Here is a 20,288-nt window from a genome sequence, read left to right on the forward strand (position 1 = left end):
AAGACAGGGTTTCACCATGTTGCCCATGGCTGGTCTCAAACTCCTGAACTCAGGCAATCCACCCGTCTGAGCCTCCCTGAGTGAGGATTACAGGTGTGAGCCACGGTACCCAGCCAATTTTTGTATTTTTAGTGGAGATGGGGTTTTGCCATTTTGGCCAGGCTGGTCTCGAACTCCTGACCTCGGGTGATCCGCCCGCTCGGCCTCCTAAAGTGCTGGGATTACAGGCGTGAGCCACCACACTCGGCCCATCAGTACTTTCCTGATCACTGAGGAGTTTTCAAGGCTGAGTCCTGGAGGCTGCTCCCAAAGATTGTATGTCATTAACACTAGATGGCGTCAGAAACTGATCCGATGCACCAGCCAAACCTTGAACTCCAGGTCCGGAGCTCATCAGGCCCAGAAACCATTTCCCTTACTTTTATTTTAAAATTAAGCAAAAACAGAGTATCAAATCTAAGTAACAGCTATGTAACCTCTTCCAATATATAAAATACTCCTTGGAGTTAATCTGATGAAGGAAATCTATGGTATGTGAAGTTATCTTTTTGAATGAATTTTAGCTATCTCTAATCTTTTTCTCTTAAAAAATATTTTTAGGCATATGAAAAAGTTTTACTATAAAAAGCACCTACATGCCCGTCCCCCAGGCTAAGAAATCAAGAATATAGGCTCATGCCTGTAATCCCAGCATTTTGGGAGGCCAAGGCGGGTGGATCACCTGAGGTCAGGAGTTCAAAACCAGCATGGCCAACATGGTAAAACCCTGTCTCTACTAAAAATACAAAAATTGGCCGGGCGCGGTGGCTCAAGCCTGTAATCCCAGCACTTTGGGAGGCCGAGACGGGCGGATCACGAGGTCAGGAGATCGAGACCATCCTGGCTAATATGGTGAAACCCCATCTCTACTAAAAATACAAAAAAAAAAACTAGCCGGGCGAGGTGGTGGGCGCCTGTAGTCCCAGCTACTCGGAAGGCTGAGGCAGGAGAATGGCGTGAACCCGGGAGGCGGAGCTTGCAGTGAGCTGAGATCCGGCCACTGCACTCCAGCCTGGGCGACAAAGCGAGACTCTGTCTCAAAAAAAAAAAAAAAAAAAATACAAAAATTAGCTCAGCAAGGTGGTGTGCACCTGTAATCCCAGCTACTCAGGAGGCCGAGGCAGGAGAATCGCTTTAACCCAGGTGGTGGAGGTTGTAGTGAGCTGAGATCACGCCGCTGCACTCCAGCCTGGGCAACAGAGCAAGACTCTGTCTCAAAAAAAAAAAAAAAAAAGAAAAGAAAAAGAAATCAAGAATATAAATATAGTAGTCATCCCCGTGGGTATGTTTTTCCTCTCAAATTTCTCTCTCTTCCTGTTCCACATTTCCTACTCTGAAAAGACTAACTCTATGTGCATGTCCATTTATAGGATCCCTGAATAAATACCACAGATACACCAGAAACCCATTGTACTGCCATTGCCTCTCCACTGAGGGACAGACGTCAGGGGAGCCTCTCTTTTCAATGCATTCTCTCAGTACTATTTAAATCTTTTTCATTAAAAAAGTAATATCCTATTCAAAATAGTAAATATATAAGCTTTGAAAATTGCCAACCTGTATCTGGATTTTAAAGGGGGGGTTCTTTTTTTTTTTTTTTGAGACGGAGTCTCGCTCTGTTGCCCAGGCTGGAATGCAGTGGCCAGATCTCAGCTCACTGCAAGCTCCGCCTCTGGGGTTCACGCCATTCTCCTGCCTCAGCCTCCCGAGTAGCTGGGACTACAGGCGCCCCCCACATCGTCCGGCTAGTTTTTTGTATTTTTTAGTAGAGACGGGGTTTCACCGTGTTAGCCAGGATGGTCTCGATCTCCTGACCTCGTGATCCGCCTGTCTCGGCCTCCCAAAGTGCTGGGATTACAGGCTTGAGCCACCGCGCCCGGCCTAAAGGGGAGTTTCTTAAACCAGGCGCAGTGGCTCACACCAATAATCTCATCACTTTGGGAGACCAAGGTGGGAGGATTTCTTGAGGCCAGAAATTTGAGACCAGCCTGGACAACATAGTAAGACTCTGTCTCTACCAAAAGTTTAAAACTTAGCCGGGTGTGGTGTGCAAGCCTGTGCACTTGGGAACTTGGGAGGTGCACAGGAATGGGAGGCTGAGGCAGGAGAGCTTGAGCACAGGAGTTCCAGGTTACAGTGAGCTGTGATGGTGCCACTGCACTCCAGCCTGGGCAACACAGCAAGACTCTATCTCAAAAAATAAATTATAAATAAATAAAAAGAGTATTTCTTCTCTTTTTTACCATCTGAAACCTCACTTGGTTTAAAATCCTTTTTCTTAAAACAAACAAACAAAAAAAACAGCTTTACTGAGACAAAATTCAGACACTATACAATTCGCCTATTTAAAATGTATGAGTTGATGGTTTTTAGTGTAAAATTCTCTCTATTAGGCCGGGCGCGGTGGCTCAAGCCTGTAATCCCAGCACTTTGGGAGGCCGAGGCGGGCAGATCACGAGGTCAGGAGATCGAGACCATCCTGGCTAACACGGTGAAACCCCGTCTCTACTAAAAATACAAAAAACTAGCCGGGCGCGGTGGCGGGCGCCTGTAGTCCCAGCTACTCGGGAGGCTGAGGCAGGAGAATGGCGTAAACCCGGGAGGCGGAGCTTGCAGTGAGCTGAGATCCGGCCACTGCACTCCAGCCTGGGTGACAGAGCAAGACTCCGTCTCAAAAAAAAAAAAAAAAAAAAAAAAAAAAAATTCTCTCTATTAGGGCTCATTACTGTGAACCCTAAGGGATTCTGGGTTCTCCTCCACAAAGGCACTCTGGCCCCCTCAGCTGGGCGGGTGTGAAGCCTCCACCTGCTTCCCTGCTTCCGTGGTCTTCCTTTTGAGCCCTCAATTGTCTCCCTCACATGCACACTGTCCCCCTCCCCTGCTGTGCAGAAAGGTCTGATGAAATATTCAGCAAACCACCAGGTGCGGTGGCTCATGCCTGTAATCCCAGCACTTTGGGAGGCGAAGGTGGCCAGATTGCTTGAGCTCAGGAGTTTGAGACCAGCCTGGCCAAGATGGGGAAACCCCGTGTCTACTAAATATACACAAAATTAGCTGGGGGTGATGGTATGTGCCTATCATCCCAGCTACTCGGGAGGCTGAGGCAGGAGAATTGCTTGAAACCTGGAGGCGGAAGTTGCAGTGAGGACAGTGAGACACCATCTCAAAAAAAAAAAAAAAAAGGCAAAAAAAAAAAAACCAGATTCAGCAAACCTAGGGGTGCTGTGAGGAACTCAGGTGTTATACTTGATAAGCTTCTGTATTGTTTGAAAATTCTACAAGTAGCATGTCTCCTATTTTAATTAAAAAATATATTTGAAGTCTTATCTCTTCCCAGCATTTGTTAGTTCTAATCTGCGTATATGAAAAATACCAGGAGGAGTCGGAGGAAAGTGGAGCACCCATGCTTCCTGGAGGGCAAGCCCTGTCTCTTATTCTTATTTTTATTTATTTATTTTCTTTGAGACAGGGTCTCGTTCTGTCACCCAGGCTGGAGTGCAGTGTCGTGGTCACAGCTCACTACAGCCTCAGGCCCCCAAGGCTCAAGAGATGCTCCCACCTCAGCCTCACAAAGTGCTGTGGAATTATAGGCATGAGCTACCGCACCTGGCCAGACCCTGTGCCTTAGGTCTTGAGTTTCCCAAATTTTCCTTTCTGCCTTCACTGGTAATGGAAGCCCTCTCCATGCAATCATGCCCAGCACTGGCTATAACCCTGGGAGGGGCGCAGAGGCAGCCCACAGTTCCAGGGGAGGGGGCAGGCCCTGCTGGACGGGAAAGTGACTTGTTCCAAGTCAGAGAACAGCAGAGCAAGTTTCTGCTCCAACGTGAGTGCCCTTGAGCGTGCCAAACAAGCTTTCCCTCACGTCTGGGTGTTGAGCGCAGCCGTCATTTGGGGCGCCTCCGTGGGCAGCCACCTTTGACAGGTTGCAGCCCAGGCCAGAAGGCAGGAGAATGCCGGAGAGAAAACGTCAGAGAGGACGCCAGGCCAGCTGGAGTCCTGCCTGCCTGTGGCCTGTTCCCCACCTGGAGACCCTCCCAAGCACCTCACATCCATGCACACACAGGACCCTCTCTAACCATTTTTATCACCTATTTCTCACTTCCTTTTTCAGCATTACATTCCCAGTGGCTCTTATTGTCCTTCGCAACCCCACTTGATGTTGAAAAGCTTTAAATCCACGTTAATGAAGCATAATAGTGATCCTAGGCGCTCAGTAGGGAGTTATTGATTTGGGGTGTAAAATACTAACGTGTCTTTCAGGGCTATTTCTGTACGTCATTAGAACGCAGCTCACAGTGTTTCCTGATGTACCAACCACACCAAGACCTATTTTTCTTTCTGGGAAAACATTCGGTATTACCACTAGCATTACTTTTTTCCCCCCTTTTTATTTATTTATTATTATTATTTTTTTGAGACGGAGTCTCTGCCGCCCGGGCTGGAGTGCAGTGGCCGGATCTCAGCTCACTGCAAGCTCCGCCTCCCGGGTTCACGCCATTCTCCTGCCTCAGCCTCCCAAGTAGCTGGGACTACAGGCGCCCGCCACCTCGCCCGGCTAGTTTTTTGTATTTTTTAGTAGAGACGGGGTTTCACTGTGTTAGCCAGGATGGTCTCAATCTCCTGACCTCGTGATCCGCCCGTCTCGGCCTCCCAAAGTGCTGGGATTACAGGCTTGAGCCACCGCGCCCGGCCCCCCTTTTTATTTTTATTGCATGTCCAGACACTCGATAATAACTGATATAGGTTGGTCCTGTTAATGCATCAACTGTTTCCATTTTTTCAGAGATTTTCCTGGTCCGCACAGATAGAGAGCTGTATTCTCACATTAGTATTCCACTGGCATGATGGTCAGTGGTACAATCTAAAGCCATACACTCAATTGCTCCTGTCCAATTTTGTCTTTGATGAAATAGAAATGTAAAATGTTTTGGCATGTCATTTTCCAAGCGTTTCTCTTTTTTTTTTTTTTTTTTTTTTTTTGCAGAAATACATGTTATTGATAAGTGCAAGGTCAGAATAAGCAATATTCTCCCTGGCTTCCAGCACTCCCACCAGGGGGCATCCAGAAGAAAAGGTCACCGTGCTCTTGGGAGCTTCTCTATGTGATGTCAATCAGCATGCACGCCTACTCTGAAGCCACACAAGGCAGCCACAAAGCATGTATAGCTGGGACCCAAGATTGAGCCCAAAAGCATGTATAGCTGGGACCACCGTATGTGTCACCAAATCTTTTCCTCTAAGCACACAGAGAGACCATATTGCATCTAGAGAAATAAGAGATGTGGTCAAGTGCAGTGGCTCATGCCTGTAATCCCAGCACTTTGGGAAGCAGAGGCGGGTGAATCACTTGAGGTCGGGAGTTCGAGACCAGCCTGGCCAACATGGTGAAACCCCGTGTCTACTAAACATACAAAAATTAGCCGGGCGTGGTGGCACGCACCTGTAGTCCCAGCTACTTGGGAGGCTGAGGCAGGAGAATAGCTCGAACCTGGGAGACAGAGGTTGCAGTGAGCCGTGATCATGCCATTGCACTCTAACCTGGGTAACAAGAGCAAAACTCCATCTCAAAAAAAAAAAAAAAAAAAAGAGAGAGAGAGAGAGAGAGAGAAATAAGAGAGGAGTTCTGGCCAAGGAAATGTGGACAGAAGAGTGTGGGTGATGATTAGGGCCGGCCCCCAAAAACCTCTCGTGTGAGCGAAAAGAACAAGGAGTTTCACTCTTTTCTGATGAGTCAGCTGTGTACTCATTCAAAAAGTGTTAAGTTCCTTGTTTGTATAGTGTCTTGCTCAATAATTTGAGAAACATTGGTTTAAACTTGTTTGTTTGTTGCAGAGCTTCTCAGAGACTTTATTTATTTATATTTTGATTGATTGATTGATTGATTTTTTGACATGGATCTCACTCTGTTGCCCAGGCTGAAGTGCAGTGGGATGATATTGACTGACTGCAGCTTCTGCATCCCGGGTTCAAGCAATTCTCCTGCCTCAGCTTTCCAAGTAGCTGCGACCATGCCTAGCTAATTTTTGTATTTTTAGGAGAGAGAGAGTTTCACCACGTTGGCCAGGCTGGTCTTGAACTCCTGACCTCAAACGATCTGCCTGCCTCAGGCTCCAAGAGTGCTGGGATTACAGACATGAGCCACTGTGCCCAGCAGGGGCATATTTTTGTAATAAATAGCCAGGTCTTAGCCCATCACAAACAGCCGAACTTCGGCTAAATCAAGGCAGCCAACTGATCACATCATGCTCAAATGAGGCAAGTGCCTAGCAGTAGCCAATCAGGTGTTTCTCTGCTTTGCTTCTATGTTCACTCTATAGAGGTGGAGCCCTTGGAACCTCTTCTGCTTATGAGTACTGCCTGACTCATTAATTGTTAATTGTTCAAATCAACTGTTACATTTATTTTGTCTGCAGTTTTTCTTTTGACACATTGCATATTAGTATTTTCCAAAGCCTTCAAGGCCCTAGACTGAACCAGCTCAAGACAAGTGTTGGGCAGCTGACACTGTGGCACTAAGCTCCAAGTGGCACTAAAACAAGCAATCAAAGAAAAAATAGATAAACTGGACTTCATCAAAATTTAAAATGTTTATACGTCAAAGAACACTATTAGGACAATAAAAAGACAACCCACAGCATGGGAGAAAATATTTGCAAACCATCTCTCTGATAAGGGACTAGTATCCAGAATGTATAGAAGACTCTGACAGATCAGAAAAAAAAAAAAAAAAAAAAAAAGAAATAAAATCTGGCAGCAGCAGTGGCTCATGCCTGTAATCCCAGTACTTTGGGAGGCCGAGGTGGGTGAATCACTTGAGGTCAGGAGTTCAAGACCAGCCTGGCCAACATAGTGAAACCCCATCTCTACTAAAAATACCAAAATTAACTAGGCGTGGTTGTGGGTGCCTGTAATCCCAGCTGAGATTATAGGAGGTTGAGGCAGGAGAAACACTTGAACCTGGGAGCTGGAGGTTGCAGTGAACCGAGATCGTGCCTCTCCAGTCCAGCCTGGGCCACAGAGCAAGACTCCGTCTCAAAAAAAAAAAAAAGGAAAGGAAATAAAATCTTCATTGTCCAAAGAACATATACAAATGACCAAGAAGAACAGGAAAAGATGTTCAAGTCATTAGTCATTAGGGGAATGCTAATCAAGCCCACAATGAGATACTGCTTCACACCCGCTTGGATTGCTGCACTGAAAAAAATGGACAATAATATGTGCCAGCAAAGATGTGAAGAAATTGGAACCCTCGGCCGGGCGCGGTGGCTCAAGCCTGTAATCCCAGCACTTTGGGAGGCCGAGACGGGCGGATCACGAGGTCAGGAGATCAAGACCATCCTGGCTAACCCGGTGAAACCCCATCTCTACTAAAAAATACAAAAAACTAGCCGGGCGAAGTGGCGGGCGCCTGTGGTCCCAGCTACTCGGGAGGCTGAGGCAGGAGAATGGCGTAAACCCGGGAGGCGGAGCTTGCAGTGAGCTGAGATCCGGCCACTGCACTCCAGCCTGGGCGACAGAGCCAGACACAGTCTCAAAAAAAAAAAAAAGAAAGAAAGAAATTGGAACCCTCATAAATTGCCATTGGGAATGTAAAATGATGCAGCTGCTTTTGAAGATTGTCAGTTCCTCAAAAGGTTAAACATAGAACTATCCTATGACCCAGCAATTCTCCTCCTAGGTATATAACCAAGAGAAATGAAAACATATGTCTATGCAAAAACATGTGTAGAAATGTCCATAACAGTATTGCTAGTCATAGCCAAAATGTGGAGACAGCCCAAATAGCCATCAGTCGATGAATGGATAAACAAAATGTGGAACAGCCTTACAATGACCAATGATTTGGCAATAAAAAGGAATGAAGTACTGACACATGCTACAACATGTGAACCTCAGAACAATCCGCTAAGTGAAAGAAACCAGACACATACAAAAGGAAGACACATATTGTATGGTCTCATTTGTGTGAAATGTCCAGAATAACAAATCTGTAGAAATATAAAGTAGATTAATGATTGCTAGGAGCTGGGGAAAGAGGTGAATGGGGAGTGGCTGCTAATGGGTGCTTGGTTTCTTTTCGGGGTGACAAAAATATTCCGGAATTAGATAGTAGTGATGGTTGTACAACTTCGTGAACATACTAAAAACCACTGAATTGCATTTATGGCTGTAATTGTAAAAGGGTGAACTTAATGGTACATGAATCACATCTAAATGATGATAATTTTTAAAATCATTAGAATAAATGGGGCACCAGAGCCACTGCCCATTTATTCTAATGACTTTAATGATTTATGCCTGTAATCCCAGCATTTTGGGAGGCCAAGGTGGGAGGATTGCTTGAGGCCAAGAGTTAAAGACCAGCCTGGCAACATAGCAGGACTACATCTCTAAAAATAAAATTAAAATTTCAGGCTGGATACGGCAGCTCATGCCTATAATTCCAGCACTTTGGGAGGCTGAGGTGGGAGGATTGCTTGAGCCCAGGGATTGGAGGCCAGCCTGAGCAATGGCAAGACCCCATCTCTACAAAAAAATTTAAAAATTAGCTAGGTATGGTGATGCACTCCTGTGATCCCAGCTACTCAGGAGACTGGCTGCAGCAGGAGGCGGATCACTTGAGTCTAGGAGGCTTCAGTGAGCCTTGATTGTTCCACTGCACTCCACTCTGGGCGACAGAGTGAGACCTTGTCAAAAAAAAAAAAAAAAGGAAGGAAGGAAAAAAGAAATAAATAATAAAATTTTAGCCAGAGGCAAGAGATTGAAAAAAAAATTAATAAAGTAAATGGCAAGTAGGATGGCCATTAACACTGGCTTGCACACAGGACTCTTCATATAACTGGCAAAATATAAAATGGCTTCGAGATGAAAAATCAAAGCAAAATCAAAGCACCATTGCTCCGCTGCACCAATTTTTATTTTTATTTATTTTTATTTTTATTTTTTTGAGATGCAGTCTCACTCTGTCACCCAGGCTAGAGTGCAGTGGCATGATTTCAACTCACTGCAAGCTCCGCCTCCCGGGTTCACGCCATTCTCCTGTCTCAGCCTCCCAAGTAACTGGGACCACAGGCGCCCGCCACCACGCCCAGCTAATTTTTTTTTTTTTTTTTTTTTTTTTTTTTTTTTTTTTTTTTTTTTTTTTTGAGACGGAGTCTCGCTCTGTCGCCCAGGCTGGAGTGCAGTGGCGCGATCTCGGCTCACTGCAAGCTCCGCCTCCCGGGTTCACGCCATTCTCCTGCCTCAGCCTCCCGAGTAGCTGGGACTACAGGCGCCCACAACCGCGCCCGGCTAATTTTTTGTATTTTTAGTAGAGACAGGGTTTCACCGTGGTCTCGATCTCCTGACCTTGTGATCCGCCCGTCTCGGCCTCCCAAAGTGCTGGGATTACAGGCTTGAGCCACCGCGCCCGGCAAGCTAATTTTTGTATTTTTAGTAGAGATGGGGTTTCACCATATTGGTCAGGCTGGTCTTGAACTCCTGACTTCAGGTGATCCACCTGCCTCGGCCTCCCAAAGTGCTGGGATTACAGGCATGAGCCACCGCGCCCAGCCTAATTTAAACTTTTATCTAAACTCTTTAATATTTTTGCTGTGAAATCGCTAGATTCAGAAAGTTAGTAAAGAAAACTGGAGAAGGAGAACTATAGAATAGTAGGGAAGTGTTTCCTCTATGCAAACCAGGAGAAAAAACACGTCAATTATTTCGAGCAGCTCTTTGGGAGCGTGTGCAACCTATACCGTTCAGCAATAAATTGTAGAAAAATGGTGACATGAAAGATAATTCTGAAAAATGCAAACGTTGTCATTTAGAGCCGGACAATGTTGACCATTATCTGAGACCCATGCTCATGGAAAAGAGCAACAGTGACAAGTCCACCACCCGTTTGTTTTCTGAAATCCCCCCACGCTTTTGTGTTCCGGTAAAGTGCCAACCCTAATCACCAAGAACAGTCCTTCCCCATATGCTTAGATAAGACTTGCTGTCTACTCTTTCTCATAATGCCGTGGGCCTCGTGGATTACTCTCAGGGCTACCTGCCTTTATAAAACCCAGACCCCTTGTCCACATTGAGGCATTCCTCATTAGTGAGTGACTCCATGTTGCAACAGTCTAAATAAAATCTTCTTAATTGTCCAGTGCATTTTGTCTTTCACCATCATGTAATACAATACATCCTTTATTTCGAACATAAAGAAAGAGGTGTACAGTTTTTCTTACTAGACAATCTGTTCTTTCTGTCCCCACAAAGAAAATATTGAAAAAATATTTTAAAAATGTCCCTTTGGAGGGATGCCAAATATTCACCAGCTGAGGGTACCCACAGCTGGAGATGCCCTGACCAGTTCTCTCAGATAAGAACTGTGCCACAGCCTTCTTTGAATGAAAATTCAACCCCTTGTGGTGACCAATCAAGGGAGTTTTTCTTTTATTTTTTAAAGCAAAACCTCTCCAAGGGCATGACAGTTTTACATTTCTAGAGAAACCATCATTAATCCAATGCCCAAAGCTGGTTCTTTTCTCCCAGAGCTCCTCAAATACCAAACATCTAGCTTTGTTCAGTTTTTTTGGATATTAAGTGGAAGTGTGCATGTGTAGAACCGGTTTTATGCCAGGTGATCAGCTTTTTCATATCATTAATACATCTGATTTCTGATTTATTTTAATACAGTGACCACTCTATGCGTGTCACTTCAAGCCATTATAATAAATCATGGATGGTAAAAATACTCTGAGATGATCACAATTGAATAGCACATTGAACTTTCTCAGCAGAAACACTGTGGATAATGCATGCTTCAGTCTGTCAATGGGGTACATCACTGAATTGTCTGATACTTTCATGTAGCTGTTCCATTCCGGGATTCTTCCATAATCTGCTGGGCAGCCTCAGGAGCTCAACCTCAGGATTTCTCAGAATCTTTTTTTTTTTTTTTTTTTGAGACAGAGTCTCGCTCTGTCGCCCAGGCTGGAGTGCAGTGGCCAGCTCTCAGCTCATTGCAAGCTCCGCCTCCTGGGTTTACGCCATTCTCCTGCCTCAGCCCCCCAAGTAGCTGGGATTACAGGCACCCGCCACCTCACCTGGCTAGTTTTTTGTATTTTCAGTAGAGATAGGGTTTCACTGTGTTAGCCAGGATGGTCTCGATCTCCTGACCTCGTGATCCACCCGTCTCGGCCTCCCAAAGTGCTGGGATTACAGGCTGGAGCCACCGCGCCCGGCCCCCAGAATCATTTTTCTTTCCCCCATGCTGAATCACTGGGGTTTGGGGAGTACGAAATGCTACAATATTGTACATGCATGGCAAATTCTTCTGTTACCTGTCCAAAGGGGATCCAATGGCACCCTGGGCTGGGGCAAAGGGATTTGGAGGTTGAACTTTATCAAAGAAGCGGCTGAATCTGGAAAATCAGGGGCAAGAATAAAAGTGTGATTCATCCTGGAAACTGCCTGGGGTCCTCCCTCTTAGTGGGTACAGGATACAGCTTCAGGCTTGTCTAACAACACCTGTTCCAGTGGTCGGAGTAGACAGCACACTGACTGCCACAGTCCTGCGGTCTGAAGTTCCCATTTTGCTGGTACTTTGGGGCAGGAGAGCCAACTCCCTTAGCATCAAGTTACTGCATGCTTACTGTGGAATGTTTGTGTTGTTGCAGAGGGAAAAAGCGAACTTTGCCCAGTGTCTCACCTATGAGTGCTATGAATGAGACGTTGCTTGGTGTAGCAGGGAGATATCTGAGCTGAGAGAGCTCAGCTCTGGTCTTCAGCTGTCAGTTTGGGGTTGTGTATTATTCTGTTTTCATGCTGCTGATAAAGACATACCCGAGACTGAGCAACTTACGAAAGAAAGAGGTTTAATTGGACTTACGGTTTCACATGGCTGGGGAAACCTCACAATCGTGGCAAAAGGAAAGGAGGAACAAGTCACATCTTATGTGCAGGCAAAAAATCAGAGAGCTTGTACAGGGAAATGCCACTTTTTAAAAACCATCAGATCTTGTGAGACTTATTCACTATCAAAGAAACAGCTGAATCTGGAAAATCGGGGCCAAGAATAAAAGTGTGATTCATCTCATGAGACTTATTCACTGTCAGGAGAATAGCTTGCCCCCATCTATCTCATCCCCATCTTGTCCCCACTATCAGAAAGGACTTGCCCCCATGATTCAATTACCTCCCACCAGGTCCCTTTCACAACATGTGGGAATTTAAGATGAGGTTTGGATGGGGACACAGCCAGACCATATCAGATTGGGAGACTTTGGACAAGTCATCCCTTTCCTTCCACCTGTCTTTCTTCATCTATAAAATAAAGGAACTGGATCAAATGAGCTAGGAAGCTCCTTCTAAACCTAGTTTGTTTTTTTGTTTTTTTTTTTTTTGGCAGAGACTCACTCTGTCGCCTGGGCTGGAGTGCAATGGCGTGATCTCGGCTCACTGCCAACCTCTACCTCCTGGGTTCAAGCAATTCTCCTGCCTCAGCCTCCTGAGTACCTGGGACTATAGGCGCGCACCACCACGCCTGGCTAATTTTTGTATTTTTAGTAGAGATGGCATTTCACCATGTTGGTCAGGCTGGTCTTGAACTCCTGACCTCAGGTGACCCACCTGCCTCGGCCTCCCAAAGTTCTGGGATCACAGGCGTGAGCCACTGCATACCCCAGGCTAAATCTAGCTTTTGCTCATCCATCTTTTTGAAAATGATGCAAAAAGTTTAGTTGATAGTGAACTAACAGCATTCTGTCTTTTCTTTTCTTTTTTCACGGACAGGGTCCGTCTGGCTATGTTGTACAGGCTGGCCTCCAACTCCTGAGCTCAAGCCATCCTCCTGCCTCAGCCTTCTGAGTAGCTGAGACTACAGGTAACAGAGTTCTTTCTGATATTAGAGTTAATATTGGGCCTGGATGTTTCTAGTGAAACTGCTTATCATTTTTTCACAACATATATATTGAGCATCTACTAGGCACTTGATAAAACAGTGAGGAAAATAAAGATTCCTACCCCACGTGGAACTTACATTGTAGCAGAAAAATGCAGATGCTAAACAATAAACACCATAAAAACAAGCTTATATAATAGGCAACAGATAATTTGGATAATTTCAGCAAAAGTGCCTAGCCAAGTGGAAACCCCAAACCAGTCTACTATGGAAATTGATTTGAATGCTTTGAATATTTTCATTGCTCTCTTTAACCAACTAACCAGATTGCCCAGCTGTGGGAAGAGGATGGGGCTGGCCAAGAAGCTTGGATTCTTGCCTTAATTACGAGTTTAGTTTGTAAGTAAATAACCAAATCAAGCTGGGTTAAGCAAAAAGGGGGAATTTATGCTAAGAATCCAAGACTGAAAGCTGGACTCAGGACAGAGACTAGGATACCAGGGGTGCACACTTGTAGAAAGCACAACAGGTTTGTACAAGGGCAGGCCGACACCCAAGGGGAAGACATCAGTTCAGTGTTTAGGGGCTTCACCAGCCTGGTGGGCCCTCCACAGGGGCTGAAACAGCCCTGGACACCTCCAGGGGTCTGGGTGTCCTTCTTCTTCCCAGGCCAGGAGTCTTTCCACCACATCACACCAGGGACATTCAAGCAGCTGATATTCCACATTAAGTACATTTCACTATTTATTATTATTATTTTTGAGACAGAGTCTCACTCTATCACCCAGGCTGGAATGTAGTGGCACGATCTCCGCCCACTGCAACCTACGCCTCCCAGGTTCAAGCAGTTGTCCTGTCTCAGCCTCCCAAGTAGCTGAGATGACGTGTGCCACCATGCCTGGCTAATTTTTTGTGTTTTTAGTAGAGACGGGATTTCACCATATTGGTCAGGCTGGTCTCGAACTCCTGACCTCAAGTGATCCACCCACATTGGCCTCCCAGGGTGCTGGGATTACAGGTGTGAGCCACCAAACCCAGCCATTTCACTATTTTTAAGAAGTTAGAGCTGTTACTATTTGGTTTTATAAATGAATATTAATTTGACTTTGCCATTTTTCTCTTCATATTTGGGGGTCAAAAAATTTTATTTCCAGGATTCAAACATGGTTTCTTTTTTTTTTTTTTTTTAAATAGGATCTCACTCTGTCACCTAGGCTGAAATGCAGTGGCATGACCATGCTCACTGCAGCCTCAATTTCCTGGGTTCAAGCAATCCTCCCTCCTCAGCCACCCAAGAAGCTGAGACCATAGGTACATGCCACCATGCCTGGCTTATTTGTAGAGATGGGGGGGGGGTCTCACTACATTGCCCAGGCTGGTCTTGAACTCCTGGGCTCAAGCCTTCCTCCTGCCTCAGCTTCGCAGAGCGCTGGGATTACAGATATGAGCCACTGCGCCCAGCCTCAACCATTTTTGAGAGCCCTGGAACTCATACAGGCTCTGGGCCCAGTGTGGCTGGCTGCTCTGAACCTGCCTCTCTCCCAGAGCCTGGAGCTCAGCACACCTGAAACCTTCAACCAACTCATTCTGATTGCTTCCTGCACCGAAGGGCCTCAGCTGAAATCCATCTCACTGTGGTCTCCGATGGTCAGATTTGATAAAGGGGCCAGGTAGGAACCTGAGCCACCTGGGGGATGGTTGTGAATCTCAAAGCAGACACACGTTCTCCATTAGCGGCCCTCCGAGGAGCCCAATTTCAGCAGAATCATTAAAAGTTGATGATTCTGCAAACGTCTTTTTGTCTGCTGTGGGGTGGCACAAGCAGGGAAGTGTAGTTTTCCTCTGAAATGATGAAGCCCTAGGCAAAGAAAGGCAGTAAGACAATTCCATACTTAACCTTAGAGTGACCATGAAATTCAACACTGAAGACTTTTAAGAGAGATTCAGGAGGAGAGGAGAGCTCGGGTCACCACTGAGATACTTAAAGGTCAAGAGCTGGGGAAAAAAACCATCAAGAACTGCATTCAAATTAAATCAGAAGGCCGGGTGCGGCGGCTCATGCCTGTAATCCCAGCACTTTGGGAGGACGAGGCGGGCGGATCAGGAGGTCGAGAGATTGAGACCATCCTAGCCAACATGGTGAAACCCCGTCTCTACTAAAAAAATACAAAAATTAGCTGGGCGTTGTGGCGAGTGCCTGTAATCCCAGCTACTTGGGAGACTGAGGCAGGAGGATTGCTTTAACCAGGGAGTTGGAGGTTGCAGTGAGCCAAGATCATACCACTGCATTCCAGCCTGGCGACAGAGCAAGACTCCATCTCAATAAATAAATAAATAAAATCAGAGTGCAGAAGACCAGGGCTTAGCAGCATTATTATTATTTTTTTTCCTCAAGAATTGAACCAGTCTCACTGTTTAGGCTTTGAGAGTTGCTTTGAGACACTGAACAACATCATCCTGTGTGAGGGCATCCTTCTCATCCAGCCCTGGCTGGGCTGGGGTACAGCGTCTCCTCTCAGGAGGCCCTCGGCCCCACTTGGGGAGAACTACAAGCTGCAGAACTGCAAAGGGCCCTAGATACACAGATAAGTGAGCAACGCGACTGAGGGGCTGCGAGCCTCTTGTAGTCGGAATTGATGCTTAAGCTGAGCTGGAGCTCCTGTTTCCTGATCCCCACCTGAGCTTTGCACTGACCACCCAAAACATGCATGTAAGTTGATTCATTTGGGAAAACTAGAGGCTGGGCACGGTGTCTCATGTCTGTAACCCCAGCACTTTGGAAGGCTGAGCTGGGAGGATCTCTCGAGACCAGCCTGGGCAACATGGTGAGACCCGTCTCTACCAAAAAGTTTAAGAAATTAGCCGGGTGCAGTGGCAGGCACCTACAGTCTCAGCTATTCAGGAGGCTGAGGAAGAATTGCTTGAGCCCAGGAGGTGGAGGCTGCAGTGAGCCACAGCACTCCAACCTGGGTGACAGAGCAAGACCTTGTCTCAAAGAAAAAGAAATCAAAAGAAAAACCGTAAGTCCTTTCTTTCTTTCCTTCTTTTCTTTCTTTCCTTCTTTTCTTTCTTTCCTTCTTTTCTTTCTTTCCTTCTTCTCTTTCTTTCCTTCTTCTCTTTCTTTCTTTCCTTTCTTTCTTTTTTTGATGAGGTCGTGCTTTGTCTCCCAGGCTGGAGTGCAGTGATGCAATCACAGTATTGCACCCTTGAATACCTGGGTTCAAGCCATCCTTCTGCCTTGGTCTCCCTGAGTAGCTGGGACCACAGGTATGCGCCACCATGCCCAGCTAACTTTTTTTTTTCAGAGATGGGGTCTCACTATGTTGTCCAGGCTGGTCTTGAACTCCTAATCTCAAACAATCCTCCTTCCTTGGCCTCCCCAAAGTGCTGGAACTACAGGACGAGCCCAAACTAGAAGTGATTTCTAAATTCTGAATAATATTTCTACAATTAATTAATTTGCTAACACAAACACTAGTTTAGAAACATAGTACTTAAAGTTGACTGTTTTTCTTTTCCACAAAAGTACAGTTTATGCTCAGTGGGTTTTGCCTGTTGACCTATTTCTCTCTGGTTATATGTCACAGACCCACAGTTGTTTAACGTCACCACCGGATCTGGGAAAAATGGCTTATGGGCAGTTTCACGTCATAAAATCTTCTTGCTATTATTAAACAGAAAAAAACGCCCGTGAGCTCAAAGAAGGAGAGTGCTGTTCATGAGGTTGGAGGCATTTTGCAATGGGTAGGTCATAGCCATATGAAATGTTTGCTTCCTCTGTTTCTCTTCAGCTCTTTCCCTGGGCAGTTCTGTGTGTGCCTCTCCTCCTAGGTGAGCCATGCTAATTGTCCTCCCCTGAGAGAAGAAGCTCTAGGGGTCAGGAATGTCTCAGCTTGACATGGGAGGTGTCAGAATAAGGCTGTTCTTGTCCTTCCCTGTGTCCTGAGCATGTGGCAGCATGCCCTCCTCTCTTTTATGGAGTAAAAGAGCTGCGTGTGTAGTGACAAGGACACCTTGGGAACAGGAGGCTTTGATTCCACTCTCTGTTCGCCACAGACCACCAGGTCACCTTGGCAACCCCCTTAGCTTGCATTACTGTTAACTCCGCAGAAGCTGGAAGTGAAGCCGAAGAGGTTCCTATTTCACACGCCAGCCGGCTCAGTGGGGGCGGGGGCGGGGGCGGGGGCGGGGGCGGGAGTAGGAGGAAAACCTGAGGTTTGATAGCTTCCCACGGTGGGAACCACCACCCCTGACAGGAATCTACCACACTGGAAAACACCTGTGTTCCAGCCCTTCCGTGGAGTCTGACTGCCCTTTCCTCCCTCCAATTTTTTTTTTTTTTTTTTTTTTGAGGCGGAGTCTTCACTCTGTCGCCCAGGCTGGAGTGCAGTGGCACCATCTCAGCTCACTGCAAGCTCCGCCTCCCGGGTTCGCGCCATTCTCCTGCCTCAGCCTCCGGAGTAGCTGGGACTACAGGCGCCCGCCACCGCGCCCGGCTAATTTTTTGTATTTTAGTAGAGACGGGGTTTCACCGTGTTAGCCAGGATGGTCTCGATCTACTGACCTCGTGATCCGCCCGCCTCGGCCTCCCAAAGTGCAGGGATTACAGGCGTGAGCCACCGCGCCCGGCCCTATTTTTTTTTTTTTTAAGACCAGTATTGCTGTGTCGCCCAGGGTGGACTGAAGTGGTGCAGTCTCAGCTCACTGCAGCCTCTGCTTCCCAGGTTCAAGCAATTCTCCTGCCTCAGCCTCCTGAGTAGCTGGGACTACAGGCGTGTACCACCACACCCGGTTAATTTTTGTATTTTTAATAGAGATGGAGTTTTGCCATGTTGGCCAGACTGGTCTCGAACTCCTGACCTCAAGTGATCTACCCACTTCGGCCTCCCAAAGTGCTGGGATTACAGGCTGAACCACCGTGCTCAGCCCCCTCCTCCTATTTCTCTGAGTATAGAAACTGAGGGGACTGAGACTAGAGGGAAAAGGGATAACAGAACTTCAATGACTTAAAAGCTGTAACTCCTGTCTCCCTAAAACGCATAAAACTAAACTGTAACCCGATTGCCTCAGAACCACTTATTCAAGGCTTCTTGGGTTCATTGTTCCTTCAGACTGTGGTCTTTCATATTGGCTCAGAATAAACCTCTTTAAAATATCTTACAGGATTTGGTTTTTCTCTTAACACAGGAGATAGCATCAGATCCCACAGGTTGAGGGCTCAGTCCCCAAAACTGCCCCCTCACCTTCAGACACCAGTTGCAAGTCCGAGCATCTGGAACTTCTCACCAACTGGCTTCAAGTTGGGGTTCCTGCAACCCTGTCTTTGAGTTCAATTAATTTAATAGAGTGGCTCACAGAACTCAGGGAAACACGTTTACTAGTTTATTATGAAGGCTGTTACAAAGGATATAGATGAAGAGATGCATAGTACAAGGTATAAGGGAAGGGGCAAGGGGCTTCCATGCCCTCCCCAAGGCACCACCCTCCAGGAACCTTCATGTGTTCAACTTTCTGGAAACCCTCTGAACCCTGTCCTCCTGGGTTTTTATGGAGGCTTCATTACATAGGCATGATTGATTAAACCATTAGCCATTGATGATCAGCTTAACCTTCAGCCCCTCTCCCCTTCCTGGAGGTTAAAGGTAGGGCTGAAAGTCCCAACCCTCTAATCCTGCCTTGGTCTTTCCAATGACCAGCTCCATCCCTAATATTGAGCTGTCAGTCATCATTAACACACAAAAAGATAGCACTCAGGAGATTTCAAGGATTTTAGGAGTTGTATGCCAGAAAATGGGATGAAGGCCAAATATATATTTCACAATATCACAGAGAGTAAACAGTTAAAATGATTCATGTGATGTCAGTGACTCGGGTCAAAAGCTAAACTGCTGCAACCATCAAGCCTTAACATGTGATAGTTCAAGCCAGACACTTTGTTTCTCTCACTAATAGTCCAATGCAGGAGTTCTAGGTCAGCAGAACTCTGCTCCACACAGTCATTCAGGGGCCCAGGCTCCTGGTAGCCCTGCCATCTCTCCTACTTGGCATCTAGAGGGGCTCTGATTAGTACCATCCCTGCCAGAAGGAAGGCGGCAAAGGGCATGGAAAGGCTTTACACACATGAGGGGCTTTACACACCAGGCCGGGAATAGGGACCTATCTTTCATTTCTACTTCCACTGGCAAGCATTTGATCTCATGGCCACTCCAGACTACAAGGGAGGCTGGAAAATGGACTCCAGCCTTGAGTCCAGGTAGAAAAGAGGGCCAGTTTTGTTGGACAGCCAGCAGTCTCTGCCCTGATGGCTTTATCAAAATGGAAACATTTGAAAGGAAAACTAGATCTCAGAGTTCAGTTTAACTCTCACACGTCCAGGACCTCTCAGACTTCCCAAAGCTGCCAGTAGAGGGCCAGGCTTTCACTCTGAGGACCGTCCCCTCTCCCAGCTTCCACGGATTCTAGAGCAGGGAATCAGAAGCCATAGGACCACATTCGAGGTTTATTCTTTGGATCAAGTATGAGCATCTGTGGCTCTATTTTTAAAGCTAAGTACTTCTTTTTCTGGATGGGTATTGGGGTAAATTGTGCTAGATATGCAGTTAAAGAAAGTATACTCAAGAAATAGATTTCCAGCCAGGCGTGGTGGCTTGCGCCTATAATCCAAGCACTTTGGGAGACTGAGATGGGAGGATAGCTTGAAGCTGCGAGTTTGTGACCAGCCTGGGCAACATAGTAAGACTTCATCTTTACAAGAAATAAAAATATTAGCCAGGCATGGTGGCACACACCTGTAGTCCCAGCTACTGAGGAAGCTGAAGCAGGATGATCCCTTGAGCCCAGAAATTTGGGGCTGCAGTGAGCTAGGATTGCACCATGGCATGCTGGCAGAAAAAAAAAAAAATTTCCATTAATAATGTTAAATTTTTTTTTACAGTTGTTGTGGAAGATAAAGCGCAGCCTGGCATATGCTCTTTCAAAGGAAGTTCTCAGGAATATCCTGTATATGGCACCAGACCTCAGACAATTCAGGTAGACAAAAACCCTCATGTGTATCAACCTACATAATGCTAGAAAAAAATCTTGAATATTCAAGGTCAGAGTATTTTTTAGAGGGTTTCTGTTTTTCCCTTATTTACAAGTTTGGCTTTTTCCTGATGTTCTATCAGTGACTAGAAATTGTATTAGTCCCTTCTCATGCTGCTATAAGGACATACCCAAGACTGGGTAACTTATAAAGGAAAAAGGTTTAATTGGCTCACAGTTCTGCATGGCTGTGGAGGCCTCAGGAAACTTACAATCGTGGTGGAAGGGGAAGCAAACACGTCCTTCTTTTGTTTGTTTTGTTTGTTCTCTCGTGAGAACAAACTCA

At 46.2% G+C, this 20,288-nt stretch overlaps 1 long non-coding RNA gene across 1 annotated transcript in view; it reads left to right on the top strand.

The window, feature by feature from the left end:
* LOC105490108 (uncharacterized) overlaps positions 1-19,943 on the top strand; it is a 44,228-nt gene extending 24,285 nt beyond the window's left edge. Inside the window, exons 2-4 of the long non-coding RNA XR_011612109.1 lie at positions 12,811-12,901; positions 16,507-16,663; positions 19,854-19,943. This is a non-coding gene — a long non-coding RNA (uncharacterized lncRNA). The remainder of the gene's footprint in view (positions 1-12,810; positions 12,902-16,506; positions 16,664-19,853) is intronic.
* The last annotated feature ends 345 nt before the right edge of the window (positions 19,944-20,288 follow it).

This window comes from Macaca nemestrina, chromosome 13 (assembly GCF_043159975.1).
Source record: "Macaca nemestrina isolate mMacNem1 chromosome 13, mMacNem.hap1, whole genome shotgun sequence".
Classification (NCBI taxonomy): domain Eukaryota; kingdom Metazoa; phylum Chordata; class Mammalia; order Primates; family Cercopithecidae; genus Macaca; species Macaca nemestrina.